Source organism: Gossypium hirsutum, chromosome D05 (genome assembly GCF_007990345.1).
Source record: "Gossypium hirsutum isolate 1008001.06 chromosome D05, Gossypium_hirsutum_v2.1, whole genome shotgun sequence".
NCBI classification, from domain to species: Eukaryota; Viridiplantae; Streptophyta; class Magnoliopsida; order Malvales; family Malvaceae; genus Gossypium; species Gossypium hirsutum.
Window position 1 is genome coordinate 55,499,811 of NC_053441.1, and position 8,366 is coordinate 55,508,176.

The window sequence follows — 8,366 nt, forward strand, 5'->3', positions numbered from 1 at the left end:
ATTCTTATCTCGAGAAAAAAAATGTCATGACCAGTAAGTTAGGACCCAACATTTTTGAATTCTCGAGAATAAGTTTTTATTTGAAATTTGTGAATTTGTTGCAAAACAAATACTTGGCTTTCTAAATTCATCGAAAAAATAATCGCGATCCAGTAAGTTAGGACACGATCTTTCACGAGAATCATGAATGCCAAATATTTTGGAATTTATAAAATATGATGATTTAAGTGCTTTGACAAAACAAAAACATATTTCCCAAAAGGTATGTTAAAAGTTAATGTATAATACGAAACAAAAACTTTAATTTAAAACATATATGAATAAATATTTACAAATATATATATACAGGTACAATATACAAGTAGATTTGTAAATGTGTGTCCGCATATTAAAACACATACATATAGGTATATATATATATAAAATGAAATATGCAGAAAAACTTATAATAACTCCTAAAAAATATGTATGTTTATTTTACAAATATACATGTATATGTACATATGAAAATTCTGAAAGTAAAATAAAATATAAAAATATGTATTTGTGTATATAATTAAAAAAATAAGAAAATGTATAAGTGTATGTATTGGTAAATCATGAAAATGCATACATGTATGTTAAAATGCTTATATATGTACAATATGTATAAAATAATGGAATATATATAGAACAGCAAAAAAAAAATTTTAAAAATGTATATATATGCATGAATTATAAAACCTAGAAATATAAACATTATAAAATATAAATGTATATATATATGTATATAAAACCATGAGAATAAAATAATAACGAAATATATAAAATATATATGCACATTTAAAAAACATTTAATATACAAAGTACCTATTATAAAGTACATATGCATGCGTATGTATAGGTATAATAATAATAATAATAATAATAATAATAATAATAATAATAATAATAATAATAATAATAATAATAATAGTAAATAGTAAACTTGATTAGAAAAACAAAGGCAAAGGATAAAGGACGTATTTGCAAAATGCGCATAATCTGAAGGGCCAAAAGGGGAATTAGTCCCGCCCTTCCTAAACGCTACGCAGAATTGGACTAAATCGTCACACGGGCAAAATGTTTGGGCCAAATTTCAAGGGAAAAAAAACTTGATTAAAACGCGTCGCAAAAGGGGGAGGGCTAGTTGCGAATTTACCCTTTAAGGCCAGAACACGCGGGTTATGGCTACCTAAACGGCGCCGTTTCGCCAACCTTATTTAAAAAATTTTCTTTTAAAGAAACAGAAGGTTTGCATCAGAGGAAAAAATGTTTTCTGCTAGGGTTTTTAATCCCAGCCCCCACTGTCGCCGTTCTCAAACGAACCAACCTCCGGCGTTCGAAGGCGCTTCGGGTCTTAGCCTTTCGCCAGCCTCCCGATTTGGAGCGGTGCGAGTGTAGGTTTCAACGGGGAAGCTTCAAAGGTAAAAAAAAACCCTTTTTTCTCTTTTGATTTATATTTGTATAAAAGCAAAAAAATGAAATAAAACAGATAGCAGAGAAGAACCCCCGATTCACCTTTGTTTTCTCTTTTCTATTCGTATCTCTTTTACACTAAAAAAATAAAATCCCCTTTTACAGATTTATCTCGGCCTTTTATAACCACAAAAAGACAATGAAATAAGCAAAAGATATCTCCTCTCAATATTCGTTGCGTTTTTTACTATTATTCTGTTACTGCTGCGTTGTACGTCCCCTTTTTCCGCAGGTTCGGTGGCCGTGGAGTGCGCCCGTACGTGGAGGCCGAAACGTGCTGCGATTGGGCGTTGGGCGCTGCGTGGGTGCTGTTGCGGCGCTGAGGCAGATGCGGCTCTCCTTACTGCTTAGGGTTTTTTCTGTGTAATTTTGATGTGTTGGGCTGTTAGCTGCTAGGTTTAGGGGTTATTGGGCCACTTATTTGTTGGGCCTTAGACGAGTTTAGGCCTGCTGAAATTGCCTGCTTTGTTTTTGTTTGGGCCCAGGCAATTTGGGCTTGTACACAGGCAATTAAAATTCAAGACACGTACTAGATAAATCTGTGATAAGTTTAATACTTCTAGATCCAAATATTCCATGAACTAAACAATCTAATGTTTTAAGGGTTGCATGGGACGAAGCATGCTCAGTTGATATAGGCCATTAACCATGTTCTCACTCAAATGTGAGCCTAAAAAAGAGATGAATATCCATAGCATTTATGTCCTATGGTTCAGAAGTTCTCCAGTTTTCTCAAGATTATGAATCAGCCTTCATTTCTAAAGCATGAATATTCATCTTCATTTCTAAAGATGAATATCCATAGCATTTACTTGTGTACCAATACAAGCTTGCAGCTTGTTCATATCCATATTGAATAATAACAATAATAGTTAAAAAAACATATGCTTTCTGGTTATTTAACATGAAAATCCTAAAAAACAGAGACAAAACTATATAGTTGCAGAATATTTGACCTGTCCCTTCTTATGCCTTCTTTAACAACCATTGTCCTACTCGACAAGCTCACCATCCTTGAGCTTTTTTCCAATGAATTTGAAGGCCCCATCCCGAAAGACATAGGCCAGCTTTCCAAGTTGGAACAATTGCTACTTCACATCAACAACTTTACTGGTTATCTGCCACCATCTCTCATGAGCTGCACCAATCTTGTCACTTTGAACTTGCGGGTTAACCATCTAGAAAGAGACCTCTCAGCCTTCAATTTCTCCACCCTGCAACGCCTTAACACTCTATATCTTGGCAACAATAACTTTACAAGTACCTTGCCTTTAAGTCTTTATTCTTGCAAGTCATTAACTGCTGTAAGATTGGCTAGTAACCAGCTAGGGAGACAGATATCATCGACCATACTTGCTCTGCGATCTTTATCATTCCTTTCAATTTCTACTAATAAACTAACCAATATTACCGGGGCAATAAGGATTTTGAAGGAAGTCAAGAACCTTACTACTCTCATCCTCACTAAGAACTTCATGAATGAAGCAATACCCAATGATGAAAATATATATACTTTTGAAAGACCCAGTTTATATATATACTTTTGAAAAACATAAGACCTTTAGCATAATCCTAAATACTCTAACGAGATTTTTCATCACATAAACTATCAAAGTTAAGTTACTTGCTAACTTCCAGAGAAACAAAGAAATGGGTAATTTTCTTTTTGACAGAAAGCCCATTTCTGTAATAGAAAAATGGAGTTGAAAAATAAGTTTTAAAAACTTTAGTGGTATAGGAAATGATCTTTTTCTTTTGTTAATTTATCAAACATGTGGAATGCAAAATTGAAAGTAAACAAAAAACATTACAAAAAGAAAATGGAACTCCAAAAACACTTAGGAAATTAGATAGCGAAACCACTAACACCAAACAATTAGAACTTAGAAATTTCTTCAAACACCTGCAAACCACACATAAATCGGGCAAAACATGTTCAAAAGTCCTCCAAGATTTATTTTGACTTTATTTTTCATAAGAAACCCATGTTTTCTCTTCCTCGATGGATTAATCATTGCTTCATTAATTCAAATAAAAATTCAAAAGTCATCTCCAATTTCAATCAAAACATAAACCAGATTTCACACGAAACCAACAAGATAAAAGAGACAATACATAGATATACAAAAACAATTTATATCCATCCAAAAAAAACACCAGCAAGATTACCATAACGAAGTTTTTACGAGAAGTATGGAGCAACTTTCTTATTTCTTCCCTTAAACTTGTCAAACTTCGAACAAGCGAGCAACAGGTTTGCGATGTAAATCACTAATCACCTGCAATAGAAAAACAAAATGAATGAATGAGCGAGTGAGCGAGTGAGCAAATGAATGGCAAAAAAGAATAAGCTTCAGCGTTTTAAGCTGCCCTGCTAATTAAAGAGAAGAAGAAGATGAAGAAGAAGAAAAAAAGCTCACCGGCAGAAGAGGAACAAAGAACCAAAGGAAAAGAACTTGATATCTGCAAAGAACCAGAGGAAATAACGTTTGGGGGAGAAGACAGGTTAAAAATGGAAATTATCAGCCAAAAGCACTTTTGGCTGAAGAAAAGTTCAATTTTTTAACTTCTCCATTTGCCAAAAAGGACTTTTCAGATGATGAAAATTTTTCTGGAATGTAGGCTGTTCTTCATTGCTTTTAAGAGAAACGGACTTTTTTTGGCAAAAGTCCATCTAAAAAGCAAAAGAGAACGGGGTATTAACAGATTCATCCTGAGACTTAATGGGAGTGACGATACCTTTTTTTCTCCAATTGATGCTCGCCCGAACATTTGAGAAGCTTTCATACATTAATAATGTTGATTGGAACATAGTGAGGTTGTCTTGTATCTTGTATCTAGTGTGAACTACAATGAATTCGTCATGTGTCATGTCTGCAAATTCATTGAGACTTAACTTAAAACTTTTATTTTCATTATTGTTAAAATTCTCAATACACTCCAAGTTACCCTTAAATATATTAGGACGCTTTTCTTTCTCTTTTTTACTCTCAAGTTTTCAACTGTAATCAACAATGCATTCTTCATTTTTGTCAACAATGACGTTTTCATGAATTATTAGTGACATGACAAGAAATAATGCAAATGTCCAAAAAATTAAAACAAAAAGGCATGGAATAAACTCATCATCTTTTTTGCAGTATACGCAGAGATACGACACTAATTTAAGGTTTTTATTTTTCTTTGCTAATTGCTAAATTGTGAAGAACTAACACATACAATGAATAAATCTCTAGTTTATTTGAGGAAAACTTCTTTTAAGTAATTTATTAATTTTACCGAGAACCGCTTGTAAAATCACTTAGTTTTGCAATGAAATTTCTTAATTAAATAAAGTTTTGTAAAATGCAATTTATTATTGAAAATATAATGTTTTACAGATGGAGTTATTATAATCTAAAAATGATAAACAGTTAAAAACCAAAAATAAAGTCCAAAGCCAAAATCTATCTCAAAAGTCTAAAATAGTCCATTAAAATCAAAGCAGAGTAAACTGATTTAGAAGAATCACAAAATTAAATATGTTTAACCGAGCTTCCGTTGCTCTGACCCATCTTATGTTTGAGAGTTACTTGAAAGTAAACAAATAAAGTAAACTTACAAGCTCAATGTATAACTTATTATAATTTAAACAATAGATACGACAAGCCACGCCTCGTCCTCCCCCTCATTCACATCAACCTCTTCCAAAATTCATTCGGAATGGCCTTCTTCGCCTGTATATGGGTAAAACACAATGTCCCTAACATCATCACATTATGTTGAGTAAGTAAACTACCTTTCTTGTTCCATTTTTATAATAGGTGCTGTTATATTTTTGGTTAACTGCATGCAGCTTGTAAACATGCTGCAGCACGTATGCCTACTATAACAACAAGGTTTTTTAGTTACTTTGTTAAGCTACTTAGTTGAAAATGAACTAAGTTGGTATTGTTTTGATGTTTTAGGTGCTGATTGACATAATCAGCTTGTGTGCAAGTTAAGTTTTACTTGTTTCAAAGTATGATTAGTGGTAGTAAGTAGTATTTGGTGATGTATTTGGCTATAAATGTATTATTTCTTCTAGTTGAATGAATGAGAAAAATGAGCTATCGGCCAAAAGCTCCCTTCCTGTACATTTGTGATCAAGTAAAAATATTTCTTGCATCTTGCTTCATTATTTTGCGCTCTCTATTTTCTTCCTTTGCTCCTCCTCATCCCCAACAAATGGTAATTTTGCTTCTGCTGCTTGTTAAGAAAGATAAGAAGCTGTTAAAGCATGTCATCTTTGAGGGCTACTTGTAAAAAAGACAGCAACATTTCACCCCTGTGAGACTCCCAAACAAGCTTGGGATAAGCTGAAGGAGGAGTTGATGGAGTATGTGCATGAAGACACTCCACAGCAGGAGGGAGTATGTGCAAGAAGAAACATGACTATAATGAACAAAGAAACAAGGCAAGATGTGTTTGAAGGCAAGTTGTCAACCAAGGCTGTGATGCAAGAGAAGACTCCATTTGATGAACAAACCTTTGGCACAAAAGACTAGGATAGTCAAGTGTGCAAGTCAGATTTGGTTGAGAATGAAACCAAGGCTGCAAATGAATTGCTTGAGCAGAGTCAGCTTGAAACAAAGCATCTAAGAATTGAAAAGTTTAAAAAACTTGATGAATGATTGGTATTTGCAGCATGAAGTCCAAGGAGGAGTGTTGAAAATTGGCCAACCATGCTGCTGTTATATTTTTGGTTAACTGCATGCAGCTTGTAAACATGCTGAAGCACGTATGCTTGTTGTAACAGCAAGGTTGTTTAGTTACTTTGTTAAGCTACTTAGTTGAAAATGAACTAAGTTGGTATTGTTTTGATGTTTTAGGTGCTGATTGACATAATCAGCTTGTGTGCAAGTTAAGTTTTACTTATTTCAAAGCATGATTAGTGGTAGTAGGTAGTATTTGGTGATGTATTTGGCTATAAATGTATTGTTTTTTCTAGTTGAATGAATGAGCAAAATGAGTTATCAGCCATAAGCTCCCTTCCTACACATTTGTGAGCAAGTAAAAATATTTCTTGCATCTTGCTTCATTGTTTTGTGCTCTCTGTTTTCTTCCTTTGCTCCTCCTCATCCCCAACACTAGTTATTGGGTATGAAGATAACAAAGAAACTTGGTTTCTTTTGTGTTGCCAAATGATATTTTTCAAGTATTTATGTGATCTTTTATGTTCATTGTCAGGGTTTTTGTTCAGTTCGCCTCAGTTATAGTACCTTGCCACTATATGCATTTGGCACATAGGTAACACATTAATTATGAATATGGTTTTATTCCCTCTACTGTGCTCAAATTTTTTTAGTCCTTGTACTTTAATTTGACATACTTTGGTTAATGTGCAGATGGGAAGTTCGTACTAGAAGGTGATATTTGAGGAACATATTCGAGAAGGGCTAATTGGTTGGGTTTGGAAGGCAAAAAAGAAGAATAAGGGCAGTGGTATCAGAAGGTCGTCGAATGATAGTAGCCAAGTTGGTCCAAAACTAGAGTCACCTTTGGTATTTGAGATAGATAAGGTTACTGGAAAAGAGTCTTCTTCATCTGCAGTATGAGTATATAACTATGCAGATTTGAGTCTAAATGAATTTGTAGATTTGGTGTTGGGCTATCCTAACATTATTAGTCTCAAGCATTTAGAGAGAGGGTTTTTTTCCATGATGGTACAAAGAATACATTAGCCAATACATTGTATTGAAGCACTTATTCTTAGGCTTTGTTAACCATTGATATTGAAAAATGGTTTAAATTCAATACTTCAAATTCAATTCCAACAACACTGCTCAAACCTTTTGCAAGCTCTCTACAAATACTTAAAAAAAATATATATATCAGAGTGACCTTAATTTCACAAGTAACACACTTTACAAAATCATATTTTAGTAGTTGTTATAATGCTGACTAAACTCTTAAAAAAGCTCCATCACAGCTAAGCATGGAAGTATTATCACAAAAGCTATTATAGCATTATCACAAAAGCTATTAAAGGTAAAAGTACAACCTTTTATTAGGAGTTTGATTGCATTTTCCTTCCTCTACTCTGAAAATTGACAAATTAGTCCCTTTACATTAGATCAAAAAGCAAGATGATCATTTCTTTTAAAAATTTCATTCCTTTTTACAATTAATAACGGTTATATCTGACAGAATAACTAGACAGTGACATATGACATGCCACTAGTATCTTATGCTGATGTATAGGGACTAGTTTTTAACAATAAAAATGAATTAAATATTTAATAGGATGACTAATTTGCTCTTTAGTCTAACATACTGGGACTAATTTTCCCATTATATGAGCCAAAATATAATCTAATTTTTAATACAGAAGCCTTTGTAATACTTTTAGTGCTACTGAAGTGATTGAAGCACTTGTGTCTGATTTGTATACCTCTTCACCAAATTAATTATAAGAGGAAGAATTAAGGCTAAAAGAATAAGCATGAAGCCCAAGCAAATCACTTGGTGTAAAGGGAGAGAGTTTGATAATAGTCAATTCCTATGCAATGGGTAGCTAAGCCAACAACTTTCTAATGACATGTAGCATGGTTTATTTGCAATTGTTGATAGTCTAAGAAAAAGGATGTAATGTGGCTCTTTTTGTTACAGCGATTATGCTCTTTTTACTTTCAGCTATCTGTGGCTCAGTCTCTCTCTCTCAGTCGTTATGTGATCAGCGACACTATAACCATCAATTCTTCAAAATGATTTTTTTAGAAAATAAAAAAATCACTTGAAATCATATTGACCAAAAAATATAAGTGTTTAAGGAAATATATGGCAACATATTTAATTTTACATCTTGTGCCAATTGTAGTAAAAAATAGTACCAGCTAAAGATTGAGGGG

General features: G+C 33.2%; 2 long non-coding RNA genes across 2 annotated transcripts; one reads left to right on the top strand and one right to left on the bottom strand.

Annotated features, from left to right (window-relative positions):
* Nucleotides 1-889: 889 nt before the first annotated feature.
* Nucleotides 890-2,053, top strand: LOC107904037 (uncharacterized). The gene is made up of 2 exons (XR_001686083.2): nt 890-1,445; nt 1,730-2,053. It is a non-coding gene; the product is annotated as an uncharacterized lncRNA (long non-coding RNA).
* Nucleotides 2,054-3,531: 1,478 nt separating this feature from the next.
* LOC107904038 (uncharacterized) lies at nt 3,532-4,447 on the bottom strand. Its single transcript, XR_001686084.2, has 2 exons — nt 3,918-4,447; nt 3,532-3,776 (listed from the first exon to the last, which is right to left on the bottom strand). It is a non-coding gene; the product is annotated as an uncharacterized lncRNA (long non-coding RNA).
* Nucleotides 4,448-8,366: the final 3,919 nt, after the last annotated feature.